Source organism: Schistocerca gregaria, chromosome 9 (genome assembly GCF_023897955.1).
Source record: "Schistocerca gregaria isolate iqSchGreg1 chromosome 9, iqSchGreg1.2, whole genome shotgun sequence".
Classification (NCBI taxonomy): domain Eukaryota; kingdom Metazoa; phylum Arthropoda; class Insecta; order Orthoptera; family Acrididae; genus Schistocerca; species Schistocerca gregaria.
The window spans coordinates 3876810-3897574 of record NC_064928.1 but is presented as its reverse complement, the minus strand read 5'-3'; the positions used below and the strand labels follow the sequence as shown (position 1 = coordinate 3897574).

At 27.3% G+C, this 20765-nt stretch overlaps 1 long non-coding RNA gene across 1 annotated transcript in view; it reads right to left on the bottom strand.

Annotated features, from left to right (window-relative positions):
• Positions 1–3312: 3312 nt before the first annotated feature.
• LOC126292302 (uncharacterized) overlaps positions 3313–20765 on the bottom strand; it is a 60057-nt gene continuing 42604 nt past the window's right edge. Inside the window, exon 2 of the long non-coding RNA XR_007552091.1 lies at positions 3313–3463. This is a non-coding gene — a long non-coding RNA (uncharacterized LOC126292302). The remainder of the gene's footprint in view (positions 3464–20765) is intronic.

The following is a 20765-nucleotide window of genomic DNA, read 5'->3' as shown; positions in this document are numbered from 1 at the left end:
AAACACAAATTATAAACACAAAACTCGACAGAAACATTAAAGAATGAACCAACCATCAACAATTATTTAATAAACAAAGAGGGATCAAAAAAATAGTTATAAATAAATACTTTAACATAAAGATAAACCAAAAGAATTAAAAAAATCATTACCATGAGAACGAATTATTGAAACTAAAATAGAAAGACCTAAAGCACCCTCACAAACAGAAAAAACTAAAAAAATAACAGGAAAAAAATAATCATAATCAAACTCAATAAGAAAAACAATAACTAATATAAATAAAGAAAGAACAATATATTCTAATCTCAAAAGAACCATTAATAAATGTTTACGTTTAGAAGAAAAAACATAAACACCAGCAAAATAAATCAATAAAGAAGTAAAAATAGAGAATATAAACATTAGTTTTAATAGTTTAAAAAAAACGCCGGTCTTGTAAACCGGAAATAAGTCCAGCCCCCACTTTTAAAACTTCAGAGGTGGAAAAGCTTCCTTCATCGGTCCCCAAAACCGATATTTTAAATAAACTAACCCCTGAAATGATCAAAATAATAATTATATCATTATCAAATGTAATAAATATTAATTTTATTAAATTAAGACACCCAATATCAATAATGCTTTTTATTATCCTTCAAACCTTCCTAGTTGGATTAATAACAGGAACAATAATAGAAAGATATTGATTATCATATATTTTATTTTTAACATTTCTTGGTGGTATACTAGTATTATTTATTTACATTACAAGAATTGCATCAAACGAAATATTTCAGCCTAAATCAATTACTATAACTATTACATTAATAATGTGAGTATTTATCATATCAATATTAATTATTCTAGATATATCTATATTTATAGACTTTTTCAAAAACACCGAAACTATAAATATTGATAATTCTATCAATTATCAAGAAATAACAATACCTTTAGAAAAATTATATAACAGACCAACATTCATTATTACAATAATAATAATAATTTATTTATTTTTAGCACTACTAGCAGTTGTTAAAATCACTAATATTAATCAGGGACCTATTCGTAAAATAAGATAATTACTAATGAATAAACCCTTACGATTAAGACATCCTTTAATTAAAATTATTAATAACTCTTTAATTGACTTACCTGCCCCAACAAATATTTCCTTTTTATGAAATTTTGGATCCCTATTAGGGTTATGTTTGGTAATTCAAATCGTAACTGGACTATTTTTAGCTATACATTATACATCAAATATTGAAATAGCATTCAGTAGTGTAGTACACATCTGCCGAGACGTAAATAATGGTTGAATTATCCGAACCTTACATGCAAAAGGAGCATCTATATTTTTTATTTGTATTTACTTACATGTAGGACGGGGAATTTACTACGGATCTTATATATATATATACATACCTGAATAATTGGTACAGTGATTTTATTTTTAGTTATAGCAACTGCATTTATAGGATATGTCTTACCCTGAGGCCAAATATCTTTTTGAGGTGCAACAGTAATTACTAATTTATTATCAGCAATCCCATACTTAGGAACAGATTTACTCCAATGAGTATGAGGAGGATTCGCTGTTGATAATGCAACATTAAATCGATTCTTCACATTCCATTTTGTATTACCATTTATTATTGCTGCTATAGCAGCAATTCATTTATTTTTTCTTCACCAAACAGGATCTAATAATCCTCTTGGACTAAATGGAGATATTGAAAAAATTCCATTCCATCCATACTTTACCTTTATGGATTCTATTACATTTGTAATAATAACATCATTATTAATTATACTATGTTTAATCAATCCTTACCTATTAGGAGATCCAGATAACTTTGTACCTGCCAACCCATTAGTAACACCAGTTCACATTCAACCAGAGTGATATTTCCTATTTGCATATGCAATTCTACGATCTACTATCCCTAATAAATTAGGAGGTGTTATTGCATTATTTTTATCAATTAGAATCTTAATAATTTTACCATTTTATAATAAAACACCATTCCGAGGCATTCAATTTTACCCTCTTAATCAAATTTTATTCTGAATTATAGTAGTTGTTGTATGCTTACTAACGTGAATTGGTAAACGACCTGTTGAAGAACCTTATATTATAACAGGTCAAATCTTAACAATTATCTACTTTACATATTTCTTAATTAATGTCCATGTCGCAAACGCATGAGATAAATTAATTAAGGAATAAAGTTAATTAGCTTAGGAAAAGCATATGTTTTGAAGACATAAAATTAGAAGTTTAACTCTTTTATTAACTTTTCTCAAAAAATTTCACTAAACAAATGAGATAAATAAAATCTTTAAACCAACAAAGAAAATAAAAAAATTCAAAGATAAAGGTAAAAAACTTTTTCAAGCTAAGTACATTAATTTATCATAACGAAACCGTGGTAATGTTCCACGAACCCAAATAAAACCAAAAGATATAATAGCAAGCTTAATAAAAAATATAAAAGAATAAAAATCACCACCTAAAAAAATTAAAGCCAATAATATTCTTATGAAGACAATTCTAGTATATTCAGCTAAAAAAATTAAAGTAAAACCACCCGCACCATACTCAATATTAAATCCTGAAACTAACTCAGATTCCCCTTCAGCAAAATCAAAACGAGTACGATTAGTTTCAGCTAAACAAGAAGCAAAACAAGCTAAAGCTAAAGGAAAAGAAATAATAATAAATCAACAATAAAGCTGATAGTTTATAAAATCAAACATATTAAAACTACCAATTAAAATAATTAAAGACAATAACATTAAAGCTAAACAAACTTCATAAGAAATTGTTTGAGCAACAGAACGAAGAGAACCTAATAATGAATAATTTGAATTAGAAGATCAACCAGCAATTATAACAGTATAAACACCTAACCTAGTACAAGAAAAAAAATAAAAATCCATAAGAAAAAGAACACATATAAGTTAAATAAGGAAAAATTACTCAAACGGCTAAAGAAATCATTAAATTAAAAAAAGGGGAAAAATAATAAAGTAGGTAATTAGATATAATAGGAATTGGCTGCTCCTTACAAATTAACTTAATAGCATCTCTAAATGGCTGAGGAATTCCAACAAAACCTACCTTATTTGGACCCTTTCGAATCTGAATATAACCTAAAACCTTACGCTCTAATAAAGTTAAAAAGGCAACACTAATTTAAACACAAATAACCAATAAAAGAAAATTCAAAATAAATATAATTAAATCATAAAGTATCAATACTATTTGTAGAAAAAATCTACATAAATGAATTCTAAATTCAACACATTAATCTGTCAAAATAGTAAATAAATTAATATTAATCAATATAACAAAAAATATTTTAACCATATGGTCCTTTCGTACTAATATGGATTAATAATCTTAGGATAGAAACCGACCTGGCTCACGCCGGTCTGAACTCAGATCAAGTAAGAATTTAAATGTCGAACAGACCTAATCATTAGGCTCCTGCACCCAAAATTTTTCTTAATCCAACATCGAGGTCGCAGTCTGCTTTGTCGATATGAGCTCTCAAAAACAATTACGCTGTTATCCCTAAGGTAACTTAATCTTATGATCATAAATTATGGATCAAAATAACAAACATAAATAAATGATATAATAATGAAGAGTTTATCTATTCTTCATGTCACCCCAACAAAACATCATCATTAAATATAGAAAGACAAACAAAAAACTATATAAAAGTAAAATGTCAAGCTCTATAGGGTCGTCTCGTCCTAAAGAAGAATCTAAGCCTTTTGACTCAAAAGTTAAATTCAAAAATTTATTAAGAGACAGTTGATTTCTCGTCAAGCCATTCATTCCAGCCACTAATTAAGAGACTAATGATTATGCTACCTTTGCACGGTCAATATACCGCGGCTTTTTAAAAATACGCTCAGTGAGCATTCCAGACCTCAAAGTATAAACAAGAGGACATGTTTTTGATAAACAGGCGGAAATCAATTTTGCCTAGTTCCTTATAATAAGTTCACAAGGTAAAAATTTCATACAAATAAATTTACAAATTCTATCATTATTACAAAAATTTTAAAATTAAATTAATAATCTTAATAAAAAACCTAAAATATTTATAAAATCAAAATAAAAAATAATGAACTAAAACGTAATCTTAAAGATAGCTGGTTTAAAGCTTACTATTATATTTCTATAAAATAAATTATAGGTTATTAACTTCAAAGCTTATCCCTTAAAGAATAAATAAGTTAATATTTTTACTTAAAAAATTAAATAAAAACAAATAACTTTAAAAAATTAAAATTTTTCTTAAGAAACTAGATATCTTGGGAAACGATTAACATCTCATTTCTATAAATAATTTAATAATAATTATGATACATTAACTATAAATTATTTATAAATCAACCCAAATCGAGACAAGTAAAATAAATACTAAAATTTTGATAAACCCTGATACAAAAGGTACAATAAATAAAATCTACTTAAAAAAATTTAAAATAATATTTCATAAAACACTTACATTACCAATACACTCAAATTTAAAAAATCAATTCTATAAAATATACTAAGACAAAAATACAATAAAATTATTTATTTTAAATAATTAAAGAAACAAAAAATAAAAATAATAAAATAAATAATCAAGATATCCTGATTTGCACAGAAAAATTTTCAGTGTAAATGAAACACTTTACTAATATGTTATATCTTGAAACTCTTCCTAGATACACTTTCCAGTCAATCTACTATGTTACGACTTATCTCATCTAAATTGAAGCTACTTTAAAATAGAATAGAATAATCAATAATGAGAGCGACGGGCGATGTGTACACATCTCAGAGCCAATATCAGTTAAATTAAATAAATTAATTTACTATCAAATCCACCTTCATTAACAGTATTTCACTATCAAATCCGTTATAAACAAAAATCTATTGTAACCCACCTCCTCTTAACTATAAGCTGCACCTTGACCTGAAATATTTTATAATTATAAATCTTGAGAATTATAACTCTAAAAAGATTCTCTGATAACGGAGATATATAAACAAATAAATTAAGTAGAGTAAATCGTGTATTTTCAATCATGGGGTAGGTTCCTCTGAATGGAATGAGATACCGCCAAATTCTTTGGGTATAAAGACCTTAACTAATAGTACCCTGGTAAATATGATTAACATTTAAAATAATAGGGTATCTAATCCTAGTTTATTATTTAAATTTCACAGATTCATAAAAAGGGCCACAAATAAATTTTAACATTTCACCTTACAAATTTATATTTCAACCCTAATAGTATAAACAACTGTTTTAACCAATAATATTCACTTGTATCAATCGTATAACCACGGCTGCTGGCACGAATTATGCCGATACTAAATCAATTGCTAAATCCAAAATCACTTGATAATTAAATCAAATTACTGCAAAAAGAACATTTAGTCTAACAAAACTTACATATAATACAAAGAAAAAGTGAATAAACAAGCAAGAATAAAACTTTTAAAAATAAAAAATAAGAATTTTTTAAATTTTAAATCAGGAAAAAATAAAAGATTGAAATATTTAAAGAAAAAAAAAGAAAAAACCACAAACATTAACAAAAAAAAAGAAACGCTCCCCTGTATGACCACAACAACTTCTCTATTATATATAATTAAAGATTAATATGGAACATGTATAGCAATAAATGTATTATATTCTTTCTTATTTAATCTTTCTTTTCACAAATAAATAAAGAAAGATTAAATATTATAATAAATATATTTTATACAATTATGTAATTTGATATACTATGTTATTAATATGAATTCTTTCTTTTATATTAAGTTAACTTATATATATATATATATATTAGTTAAATAATCTAATTATAGATAATTTATGTTAATTATATTATTATAATTAATATAATTATTTATATTATTATAATATTTTATATTTAAGATTAATAATTTTATTTATTATATCCAATTATAATAATATTAAATATTAAATTTCATATTATTATATATATTATATTATAATAACCTATTTTAAGCTAAAAACATAAGTAGCTATAATCCTAGGTAAATGAATGTATTATAATAATCAATTAATAATAATAAGATGAACTTATAATCTTTTAATTTTAATTAAATGTAATATATTAATATAAATTATTTATTATATATATATATTAAAAAAAGGAGCAGGATAAATTAATTCTAATTAAACAAAATAATACATAAAAGAATTTCAAAAAAAAACTTTCGATTTATATATTAAATAAATGAAGTGCCTGATTATAGGGTTACCTTGATAGGGTAAATAAAGTAAATAAAATTACCTTCATTAAAATTACATAAGATAGAATTATACTACCTCCTTTAGTATCAAAAACTAACGTGCATCATACACCTTAATGTAAAAAGGTAAGCTAAACAAGCTAATGGGTTCATACCCCATTTATAGAGGTATCAATCCTCTCCTTTTTAATGACCAACAACTCTACAAAACTTCTCTTCCTATCAACATTAATGATAGGAACGATGCTGTCCATTTCATCAAATTCCTGATTTGGGGTTTGAATAGGACTTGAGATCAACTTACTTTCATTTATTCCGCTCCTAACAAGAAATAAAAATATAATAATAAACGAATCATCAATTAAATATTTTATTGTCCAAGCAATAGCATCGACAATATTATTATTTTCAATTTTGCTGATTCAAATAAAATATCCCATGGGATGGGAAACAGAATTTATCGCATCAATAATAATTAGATCTAGACTATTATTAAAGATTGGAGCTGCACCTTTCCATTTCTGATTTCCAGAAGTTATAGGAGCATCAAGATGAAATAATTGTTTAACATTAATAACATGACAAAAAAATCGCCCCAATAATGGTCTTATCCTATTGTATTCAATTAAGAACTTTTATTTGAACAATTATTTTCTTAAGAATTATTATTGGGGCAATAGGAGGTTTAAATCAAACATCCTTACGACAACTTTTAGCATATTCATCAATCAGACATCTAGGTTGAATAATTAGATCATTAACAGTCAGAGAAAACATCTGAGAACTATACTTCATTATTTACTCACTATTAAGATTAATTATAGTTTTATTATTTAAGCAAATAAATTTATTTTTCATAAATCAAATTTATTCAGCCAGAAATATAAAAACCGAAATTAAATTCATAATATTCTTATCTTTATTATCTTTAGGTGGACTACCACCATTCCTTGGATTCTTACCAAAATGAATTGTAATACAATCGTTAATAGAAAACAATATAACAACTATTATAACTATTATAGTTGTATTAACTACAATTACACTCTACTACTATATACGTATTAGATTCTCAGCTCTAATTATATCATACACAGAAAATTCGTGATCTATAAAGATAAAGTCCCAAAAATCAAGAATCATTCTTCCTATAACAGTAATAATTTCAACAATAGGATTGATTTCAACATCAACCTTAATTTCATTATACTAAGGACTTAAGTTAATCAAACTAATAACCTTCAAAGTTATAATTAAAAGAATAATCTTTTAGGCCTTAGTAAAATTTTACACCTCTAGAATTGCAGTCTAGAATCATAATTGAATATAACACCTAAATATGATAAGAGAGAAAACATCTCATAAGTAGATTTACAGTCTACCACCTAAAATTCAGCCATCTTACCGCAAAAATGATTATTCTCAACAAACCATAAGGACATTGGTACTTTATATTTTCTATTTGGAGCATGAGCAGGAATAGTAGGAACATCAATAAGAATACTTATTCGTGCTGAACTTGGTCAACCCGGATCTCTAATTGGGGATGACCAGATTTATTATGTTATTATTACAGCTCACGCATTCGTAATAATTTTCTTTATAGTAATACCTATTATAATTGGTGGATTTGGTAATTGACTTGTTCCACTAATAATTGGTGCACCAGATATAGCATTTCCACGAATAAATAATATAAGTTTTTGATTACTACCACCTTCACTAACCCTTCTTCTTACATCTTCTATAGTAGATAATGGTGCTGGTACAGGATGAACAGTTTACCCTCCTCTAGCAGGAGCTATTGCACACGGGGGTGCATCTGTAGATCTAGCTATTTTTTCACTAGACTTAGCAGGTGTATCATCTATTCTTGGTGCAGTAAATTTCATTACAACAGCAATTAATATACGATCAGAAAGTATAACTTTAGATCAAACACCTTTATTTGTATGATCAGTAGCTATTACAGCATTACTTCTCCTTCTTTCACTTCCAGTTTCAGCAGGAGCTATTACTATATTATTAACAGATCGAAATTTAAATACATCATTCTTTGACCCTGCAGGAGGGGGTGACCCAATTCTATATCAACATCTATTTTGATTCTTTGGACACCCAGAAGTTTATATTTTAATTCTACCGGGGTTCGGAATTATTTCACATATTGTATGTCAAGAAAGAGGAAAAATTGAATCATTTGGAACATTAGGTATAATTTATGCTATACTATCAATTGGACTAATAGGATTTATTGTATGAGCACATCATATATTTACAGTAGGAATGGATGTTGACACACGAGCATATTTTACATCAGCAACAATAATTATTGCTGTACCTACAGGAATTAAGGTATTTAGATGATTAGCTACATTATATGGAACTAAATTCAAGTTCAATCCACCATTATAATGAGCTCTAGGATTTATTTTCCTATTTACAATTGGTGGATTAACAGGATTAGTATTAGCAAATTCATCACTTGATATTGTATTACATGATACATATTATGTAGTAGCCCACTTTCATTATGTATTATCTATAGGAGCAGTATTTGCAATTATAGGAGGTGTCATTCAATGATATCCACTATTTACAGGATTAACTATAAATAATACATGATTAAAAATCCAATTTACAATTATATTCATTGGAGTAAACTTAACATTCTTTCCTCAACTCTTCCTAGGATTAGCAGGAATACCTCGACGATACTCAGACTACCCAGACGCATATACATCATGAAACGTAGTATCAAGAATTGGGTCTACAATTTCTATTGTAGGAATCATTGTATTCATTGTAATTATATGAGAAAGAATGGTTACAAACCGAGCAATTATATTTAGAACTAACATAAGAAGATCAACAGAATGACTACAAAATAACCCTCCTGCAGAACATAGTTACTCAGAATTACCATTAATCTCTAGATTCTAATATGGCAGATTAGTGCAGTAGATTTAAGCTCTACAAATAAAGGTTTGACCTTTTATTAGAAAATATTTATTAATGGCAACATGATCAAATTTATCTCTTCAAGATGGAGCTTCACCATTAATGGAACAATTATCATTCTTTCATGATCATACTATGGTCGTATTATTATTAATTACAGTAATTGTAGGTTATGCCTTAAGTTATATATTATTTATTGCCTATACTAACCGTAATATACTTCATGGACATTTAATTGAAACAATCTGAACAGCTTTACCAGCAATTACATTAATTTTTATTGCCCTTCCATCATTACGACTATTATATTTACTTGATGATTCAGTAGATGCAATAATCACAATTAAAACCATTGGACGACAATGATATTGAAGATATGAATATTCAGACTTCATAGACGTAGAATTTGACATTTATATAACACCAGAACAAGACCTAGAAAATGATGGATTTCGACTGCTAGATGTAGATAACTGAACAATCCTACCAATAAATACAGAAGTACGAGTATTAACAAGAGCATCAGATGTTCTACACTTATGAGCAGTTCCTGCATTAGGGGTTAAAATTGATGCAACGCCAGGTCGGTTAAATCAAGGAACATTCACAATAAATCGACCTGGATTATTCTTTGGACAATGCTCAGAAATCTGTGGAGCAAACCACAGATTTATACCAACTGTAATTGAAAGAACTTCAGTAAATTTATTTATTTAGTGATTATCTAAGATAATTTAAGGAGTTAGTTAAAATAAATAACATTAGAGTGTCAATCTAAAGTAACTAGAAAAATTAGTACACCTTGAAATTCATCAGATGACTGAAAGTAAGTAATGGTCTCTTAAACCAAATAATAGTAAATTAACGACTACTTCTGATGGGGAAATTATATCCAAATCCCTCAAACATCCCCTCTTATATGATTCTCACTATTCATTATATTTTCAGCTACATTAATCTTGTTTAATCAAATAAACTTCTTCTCATTTAAACCTAACCTTATTAAAAGAGCAGAAAAAGGAACAATTGAAATAAAAAACTTAAATTGAAAATGATAACAAATCTATTCTCAACATTTGACCCATCAAATAACATCTTTAATTTATCATTAAATTGAACTAGAACATTTCTAGGACTATTATTAATCCCATCACTATTTTGACTTACACCATCACGAATTAACATTATCTGAAATAAACTAAATTTAACCTTACATAATGAATTTAAAACACTACTTGGACCAAAATCATTTAAAGGAACAACATTCATTTTCATCTCAATTCTTATTATAATATTATTTAACAATTTCATAGGATTATTCCCTTATATTTTTACTAGAACAAGACATTTAGCATTAACATTTGCAATTGCCCTACCTATATGACTAAGATTTATATTATTTGGATGAATTAACCATACTAATCATATCTTTCTATTATTGTTCCTGTTATTAATCCAACTAGGAAGGTTTGAAGGATAATAAAAAGCATTATTGATATTGGGTGTCTTAATTTAATAAAATTAATATTTATTACATTTGATAATGATATAATTTTTATTTTGATCATTTCAGGGGTTAGTTTATTTAAAATATCGGTTTTGGGGACCGATGATGGAAGCTTTTTCACCTCTGAAGTTTTAAAAGTGGGGGCTGGACTTATTACCGGTTTACAAGACCGGCGTTTTTTTTAAACTATTAAAACTAATGTTTATATTCTCTATTTTTACTTCTTTATTGATTTATTTTGCTGGGGTTTATGTTTTTTCTTCTAAACGTAAACATTTATTAATGGTTCTTTTGAGATTAGAATATATTGTTCTTTCTTTATTTATATTAGTTATTGTTTTTCTTATTGAGTTTGATTATGATTATTTTTTTCCTGTTATTTTTTTAGTTTTTTCTGTTTGTGAGGGTGCTTTAGGTCTTTCTATTTTAGTTTCAATAATTCGTTCTCATGGTAATGATTTTTTTAATTCTTTTGGTTTATCTTTATGTTAAAGTATTTATTTATAACTATTTTTTTGATCCCTCTTTGTTTATTAAATAATTGTTGATGGTTGGTTCATTCATTATGTTTCTGTCGAGTTTTGTGTTTATAATTTGTGTTTATTCATTTGCTGATTTGAATATAATTAGATATTATTTTGGTATTGATTATTTTTCTTTTAGTTTAATTTTGCTTAGTTTTTGGATTTGTTCTTTAATAATCACTGCTAGAGGTTCAGTTTATTTAAGTTCATATCATTCTAATTTTTTTGATTTTAATAATTATGCTTTACTGTTCATTTGCTAGATTAAGTCTTCTTTCTTTTTATATTTTTTTTTAGGCTAGATTAGTTCCTACTTTACTTTTAATTTTGGGTTGGGGTTATCAACCTGAGCGTTTGCAGGCTGGTGTTTATTTAATTTTTTATACTTTGGTTGCTAGATTACCTTTATTATTAGTTTTATTTAAGGTTTATGGTTTTTCTAATACTTTATATTTTCCTTTATTAGTTGATTTTGGTTCTTATTATTTTATGTTTTATGTATTTATAATTTTGGCTTTTTTAGTTAAGATACCTATGTTTTTGGTTCATTTATGACTTCCTAAGGCTCATGTAGAGGCACCTATTTCAGGTAGAATTATTCTTGCTGGTGTTTTATTAAAGTTAGGTGGTTATGGTATTTTTCGTGTTATAAAGGTTATTCCTTATTTGGGTTTAAAGTTTAATTATTTTTGATTATCTTTGGGTTTATCTGGGGGTGTTATTGTAAGATTTATTTGTTTTTGTCAGGTTGATTTAAAGTCTTTAACTGCATATTCTTCTGTTGCTCATATAAGAATGGTTATTGGTGGATTGATGACTATGAATTGATGAGGTTGTGTAGGTTCTCTTTCTCTAATGGTTGGTCATGGTTTATATTCTTCTGGTTTATTTTGTTTATCTAATATTATTTATGAACGTTTAGGTAGACAAAGATTATTAATTAACAAGGGTATAATTAATATGATGCCAAGAATGGCTTTATGATGATTTCTTTTAAGATCATCAAATATGGCTGCTCCTCCTTCTTTAAATTTGGTAGGTGAAATTAGATTATTAAATAGAATTATATCTTGATCTTCTTTTAGATTCTTTGCTTTGATTTTTTTATCTTTTTTTAGAGCTGTTTATACTTTGTATATATATTCTTATTCTCAGCATGGAAATTATTATTCTGGTGTTTATACTTGTTCTCTTGGTTATTTTCGTGAATATCATCTTTTACTTTTACATTGATTGCCTTTTAATATTCTCTGTTTAAAGGGTGAATATTTCTTTGTTTAGTTTGCTTAAGTATTTTAATTAAAAATATTGTTTTGTGGAATCAATGATATGAAGTTTTTCATCTTAGGCTGTGAATTTATTTTCTATTTGTTCTTTGAGTTTTTTCTTTGTTTTTTTCGAGAACTATAATTTTTATTTTAGGTATTTATTATTTAATAATTGATTATAGAGTTTTTGTTGAGTGAGAGCTTTTCGATTTAAATGGCTCTATAGTTGTTATAACTTTAATTTTGGATTGAATATCTCTTATTTTTATATCTTTTGTTATATATATTTCTTCTTAAGTTATTTATTATAGAGAGGATTATATATCTGGTGAAAAGAATATAAATCGTTTTATTATTATTGTTTTAATATTTATTCTTTCCATAGGTTTTTTAATTATTAGTCCTAATTTAATTAGAATTTTATTAGGTTGAGATGGTTTAGGTTTAGTTTCTTATTGTTTAGTTATTTATTATCAAAATGTAAAATCTTATAGTGCTGGTATATTAACTCCACTTTCTAATCGTATTGGTGATGTTGCTATTTTAATTTCTATTGCATGAATGTTAAATTTTGGTGGTTGAAATTATATTTATTATTATGATTTTATTTCTAATTCTTTTGAAATAAAGCTCATTACTATATTAATTGTTTTAGCAGCTATAACTAAGAGAGCTCAGATTCCTTTCTCTTCATGACTTCCTGCTCCTATAGCAGCTCCTACTCCTGTTTCTGCTTTAGTTCATTCTTCTACTCTTGTTACTGCTGGTGTTTATTTATTAATTCGTTTTAGACCAATATTAGATACTTATAATTGTGGTTGATTTTTACTTTTAATTGGTTGTATAACTATATTTATGGCTGGATTGGGCGCTAATTTTGAATTTGATTTGAAGAAGATTATTGCTCTTTCTACTTTAAGTCAACTTGGTTTAATAATAAGAATTTGGCTATGGGTTATCCAAAGCTTGCATTTTTTCATTTATTGGCTCATGCTTTATTTAAGGCATTATTATTTATATGTGCAGGTTCAATAATTCATAATTTCAAGGATTCGCAGGATATTCGTTTTATAGGATCAATTGTTAATTTCATACCTTTAACATCAGTTTGTTTTAATGTTTCTAGTTTATCTTTGTGTGGAATACCTTTTTTAGCGGGATTTTATTCAAAGGATTTAATTCTTGAGATGGTTTGTTTAAGATGAATTAATTGTTTAATTTTTTTTCTTTATTTTTTTCTACTGGTTTAACTGCTTCTTATTCTTTTCGTTTGTTTTATTATTCAATATCTGGTGATAATAATTTTTATTCTAGATTTTCTTTTGATGATAAGGGTTATTATATTTCATTTGGAATAATTGGTCTATTGTTTGTTGCTGTTTTTGGTGGTAGTCTTTTATCTTGATTAATTTTTCCTATTCCTCATGTGATTGCTTTACCTTATTATTTAAAGTTTTTAACTATTACAGTTGTTATTTTAGGTGCTTATTTCAACTAAGTTTATTAGATATATTCCTTTAAAAATAGGTTATTATTCATCTAAGTAATTTGATTATGGTTGGGGTGAATTACTTGGTGGTCAAGGTTTATATAGATTATTTATTTATTTAATTGGTTATATTCAAGGTTGATATGATTCTAATTTCAAGATTTATCTTTTAACTTTTATTTTTTGAATATTTATTTTGGTAATATTATTTTTCGTTTACTTAAATAGCTTATAATTAGAGCATGACACTGAAGATGTTAAGGAAGTATTTTTACTTTTAGGTATTTATAAATATAGATATATTATTTTTACAGTGAAAATGTAATGTTTTATTTAAACTATATAAATTTTAGAAATGTTAACGGAGTTTAACCGCTAATATAAAAAGTTAGCAGCTTTCATATTGGCTTTACATTTCCTTAATTGGAACTATTATAGTTCAATTATATTATTAACAGTAATACGCCTCTTTTTGGCTTCAATTAATAAGAATAAGGGTAGTATATACCAATCTTCCAGGTCGAAACTGACTGCAATATTTCGCTTCTTATTCTATTTAAGGTTGATTGATATTATCAATACTTTTTGAATGCAACCCAAATGTTATGTTTAACTACAACCCTTTATTCTGCTCATTGTAATGCTCCTTGATTTCATTCATGGTATAGTCCACCTAGTAGAACTAGAATAAAAAATATTGTTGATACTGTTCAGATTATAATGTCTGATGTTTAAAAAATAATTACAATTGGTAGAATTAGTGCAATTTCTACATCAAAAATTAAAAAGATTATTGCAATTAGGGAGAATCGTAGTGAGAATGGTATTCGTGCTGATCTTTTTGGATCAAACCCACATTCAAATGGTGATCTTTTTTCTCGATCATTAATTAATTTTTTTGATAGTGTTGTTGCCAGGATTATAACAATTATTGGAATAATAAATCTAATGAAAACTCTTGTGGATAGAATTAGAATTGCTTTTCTTGATTTATATCAAGCTTTCTGATTGGAAGTCAAATGTACTATTTATACTAGAAAAACAATTATCTACCTCATCAATAAATAGAGATATATAAGAATAATCATACTACGTCTACGAAGTGTCAGTATCATGCTGCTGCTTCAAATCCAAAGTGGTGTCTTGGTGAGAATTGATTTATTGAGTGTCGAAGTAGACATGTTGATAAAAAGATTGTTCCAATAATTACGTGTAAACCATGGAATCCTGTTGCAACAAAGAATGTTGACCCATAAACTGCATCTGCAATGGTAAAAGGTGCTTCTCAATATTCATGTGCTTGGAGTATTGTAAAGTATAGTCCTAATAACACTGTGAAGAATAATCCTTGTAGTGCTTGAGTATGATTAGATTCCATTAAATTATGATGTGCTCATGTTACTGTTACTCCTGATGCTAAAAGAATAGCTGTATTAAGTAATGGAATTTGTATAGGGTTAAAGGGTTGAATTCCTATTGGAGGTCATAGTATTCCTAGTTCAATTGTTGGTGATAATCTTCTTCTAAAGAATGCTCAAAAAAAGAAACGGAAAATAATACCTCTGATACAATAAATAAAATTATTCCTCATCGTAATCCAATTGATACAAATCCTGTATGTAATCCTTGATATGTTCCTTCTTGTACTACATCTCGTCATCATTGAATTATGGTTAGTAGGGTAATTCCAAATCCAATTATAAATAAGTTAATATTAAATAGGTGGAATCATTTTGCTAGTCCTGATACTAGGACTATTGCTCCAATTGCTCCTGTTAATGGTCAAGGTCTATAGTCTACTAAGTGGAATGGGTGGTTTGAGTGAGTTGTTAACATAGGTTTAATATACTTCTCTAGAATATAGAGTTCTTAGAATTGAGAAAACATAGGCTTGAATTATTGCTACTGCTGATTCTAGAATTAATAGAAGTATTTGTCCAATAATTAGTAATGAGATTAAGTTTATTGCTATAGATGGTCCTGTGTTTCCTAATAAGGTTAATAGTAAGTGTCCTGCAATTATATTTGCTGCTAACCGTACTGCTAATGTACCTGGTCGAATAACATTACTAATTGTTTCAATTAGTACTATAAATGATATTAATGCGGGCGGTGTACCTTGTGGTACAAGGTGTGTAAATATATGATTAGTATGTTTAATTCACCCAAATAATATAAATCTTAGTCATATAGGTAGGGCAATTGCAAATGTTAATGCTAAATGTCTTGTTCTAGTAAAAATATAAGGGAATAATCCTATGAAATTGTTAAATAATATTATAATAAGAATTGAGATGAAAATGAATGTTGTTCCATTAAATGATTTTGGTCCAAGTAGTGTTTTAAATTCATTATGTAAGGTTAAATTTAGTTTATTTCAGATAATGTTAATTCGTGATGGTGTAAGTCAAAATAGTGATGGGATTAATAATAGTCCTAGAAATGTTCTAGTTCAATTTAATGATAAATTAAAGATGTTAGTTGATGGGTCAAATGTTGAGAATAGATTGGTTATCATTTTCAATTTAAGTTTTTTATTTCAATTGTTCCTTTTTCTGCTCTTTTAATAAGGTTAGGTTTAAATGAGAAGAAGTTTATTTGATGAAACAAGATTAATGTAGCTGAAAATATAATGAATAGTGAGAATCATATAAGAGGGGATATTTGAGGGATTTGGATATAATTTCCCCATCAGAAGTAGTCGTTAATTTACTATTATGTGGTTTAAGAGACCATTACTTACTTTCAGTCATCTGATGAATTTCAAGGTGTACTAATTTTTTTAGTTACTTTAGATTGACACTCTAATGTTATTTATTTTAACTAACTCCTTAAATTATCTTAGATAATCACTTAATAAATAAATTTACTGAAGTTCTTTCAATTACAATTGGTATAAATCTGTGGTTTGCTCCACAGATTTCTGAGCATTGTCCAAAGAATAATCCAGGTCGATTTATTGTGAATGTTCCTTGATTTAACCGACCTGGCGTTGCATCAATTTTAACCCCTAATGCAGGAACTGCTCATGAGTGTAGAACATCTGATGCTCTTGTTAATACTCGTACTTCTGTATTTATTGGTAGGATTGTTCGGTTATCTACATCTAGCAGTCGAAATCCATCATTTTCTAGGTCTTGTTCTGGTGTTATATAAGTGTCAAATTCTACGTCTATGAAGTCTGAATATTCATATCTTCAATATCGTTGTCGTCCAATGGTTTTAATTGTGTTTATTGCATCTACTGAATCATCAAGTAAATATAATAGTCGTAATGATGGAAGGGCAATAAAAATTAATGTAATTGCTGGTAAAGCTGTTCAGATTGTTTCAATTAAATGTCCATGAAGTATATTACGGTTAGTATAGGCAATAAATAATATATAACTTAAGGCATAACCTACAATTACTGTAATTAATAATAATACGACCATAGTATGATCATGAAAGAATGATAATTGTTCCATTAATGGTGAAGCTCCATCTTGAAGAGATAAATTTGATCATGTTGCCATTAATAAATATTTTCTAATAAAAGGTCAAACCTTTATTTGTAGAGCTTAAATCTACTGCACTAATCTGCCATATTAGAATCTAGAGATTAATGGTAATTCTGAGTAACTATGTTCTGCAGGAGGGTTATTTTGTAGCCATTCTGTTGATCTTCTTATGTTAGCTCTAAATATAATTGCTCGGTTTGTAACCATTCTTTCTCATATAATTACAATGAATATAATGATTCCTACAATAGAAATTGTAGACCCAATTCTTGATACTACGTTTCATGATGTATATGCGTCTGGGTAGTCTGAGTATCGTCGAGGTATTCCTGCTAATCCTAGGAAGTGTTGAGGAAAGAATGTTAAGTTTACTCCAATGAATATAATTGTAAATTGGATTTTTAATCATGTATTATTTATAGTTAATCCTGATAATAGTGGATATCATTGAATGACACCTCCTATAATTGCAAATACTGCTCCTATAGATAATACATAATGAAAGTGGGCTACTACATAATATGTATCATGTAATACAATATCAAGTGATGAATTTGCTAATACTAATCCTGTTAATCCACCAATTGTAAATAGGAAAATAAATCCTAGAGCTCATTATAATGGTGGATTGAACTTGAATTTAGTTCCATATAATGTAGCTAATCATCTAAATACCTTAATTCCTATAGGTACAGCAATAATTGTTGTTGCTGATGTAAAATATGCTCGTGTGTCAACATCCATTCCTACTGTAAATATATGATGTGCTCATACAATAAATCCTATTAGTCCAATTGATAGTATAGCATAAATTATACCTAATGTTCCAAATGATTCAATTTTTCCTCTTTCTTCACATACAATATGTGAAATAATTCCGAACCCCGGTAGAATTAAAATATAAACTTCTGGGTGTCCAAAGAATCAAAACAGATGTTGATATAGAATTGGGTCACCCCCTCCTGCAGGGTCAAAGAATGATGTATTTAAATTTCGATCTGTTAATAATATAGTAATAGCTCCTGCTGAAACTGGAAGTGAAAGAAGGAGAAGTAATGCTGTAATAGCTACTGATCATACAAATAAAGGTGTTTGATCTAAAGTTATACTTTCTGATCGTATATTAATTGCTGTTGTAATGAAATTTACTGCACCAAGAATAGATGATACACCTGCTAAGTGTAGTGAAAAAATAGCTAGATCTACAGATGCACCCCCGTGTGCAATAGCTCCTGCTAGAGGAGGGTAAACTGTTCATCCTGTACCAGCAGCATTATCTACTATAGAAGATGTAAGAAGAAGGGTTAGTGAAGGTGGTAGTAATCAAAAACTTATATTATTTATTCGTGGAAATGCTATATCTGGTGCACCAATTATTAGTGGAACAAGTCAATTACCAAATCCACCAATTATAATAGGTATTACTATAAAGAAAATTATTACGAATGCGTGAGCTGTAATAATAACATAATAAATCTGGTCATCCCCAATTAGAGATCCGGGTTGACCAAGTTCAGCACGAATAAGTATTCTTATTGATGTTCCTACTATTCCTGCTCATGCTCCAAATAGAAAATATAAAGTACCAATGTCCTTATGGTTTGTTGAGAATAATCATTTTTGCGGTAAGATGGCTGAATTTTAGGTGGTAGACTGTAAATCTACTTATGAGATGTTTTCTCTCTTATCATATTTAGGTCTTATATTCAGTTATGATTCTAGACTGCAATTCTAGAGGTGTAAAATTTTACTAAGGCCTAAAAGATTATTCTTCTAATTATAACTTTGAAGGTTATTAGTTTGATTAACTTAAGTCCTTAGTATAATGAAATTAAGGTTGATGTTGAAATCAATCCTATTGTTGAAATTATTACTGTTATAGGAAGAATGATTCTTGATTTTTGGGACTTTATCTTTATAGATCACGAATTTTCTGTGTATGATATAATTAGAGCTGAGAATCTAATACGTATATAGTAGTAGAGTGTAATTGTAGTTAATACAACTATAATAGTTATAATAGTTGTTTTATTGTTTTCTATTAACGATTGTATTACAATTCATTTTGGTAAGAATCCAAGGAATGGTGGTAGTCCACCTAAAGATAATAAAGATAAGAATATTATGAATTTAATTTCGGTTTTTATATTTCTGGCTGAATAAATTTGATTTATGAAAAATAAATTTATTTGCTTAAAAAATAAAACTATAATTAATCTTAATAGTGAGTAAATAATGAAGTATCGTTCTCAGATGTTTTCTCTGACTGTTAATGATCTAATTATTCAACCTAGATGTCTGATTGATGAATATGCTAAAAGTTGTCGTAAGGATGTTTGATTTAAACCTCCTATTGCCCCAATAATAATTCTTAAGATAATAATTGTTCAAATAAAAGTTCTTAATTGAATACAATAGGATAAGACCATTATTGGGGCGATTTTTTGTCATGTTATTAATGTTAAACAATTATTTCATATTGATGCTCCTATAACTTCTGGAAATCAGAAATGGAAAGGTGCAGCTCCAATCTTTAATAATAGTCTAGATCTAATTATTATTGATGGGATAAATTCTGTTTCCCATCCCATGGGATATTTTATTTGAATCAGCAAAATTGAAAATAATAATATTGTCGATGCTATTGCTTGGATAATAAAATATTTAATTGATGATTCGTTTATTATTATATTTTTATTTCTTGTTAGGAGCGGAATAAATGAAAGTAAGTTGATCTCAAGTCCTATTCAAACCCCAAATCAGGAATTTGATGAAATGGACAGGATCGTTCCTATCATTAATGTTGATAGGAAGAGAAGTTTTGTAGAGCTGTTGGTCATTAAAAAGGAGAGGATTGATACCTCTATAAATGGGGTATGAACCCGTTAGCTTGTTTAGCTTACCTTTTTACATTAAGGTGTATGATGCACGTTAGTTTTTGATACTAAAGGAGGTAGTTTAATTCTATCTTATGTAATTTTAATGAAGGTAATTTTATTTACTTTATTTACCCTATCAAGGTAACCCTTTAATCAGGCACTTCATTTATTAAATATATAAATCGAAAGTTTTTTTTTGAAATTCTTTTATGTATTATTTTGTTTAATTAGAATTAATTTCTCCAGCTCCTTTTATTTTTTTATATATATATATAATAAATAAATTATATTAATATATTACATTTAATTAAAATTAAAAGATTATAAGTTCATCTTATTATTATTAATTGATTA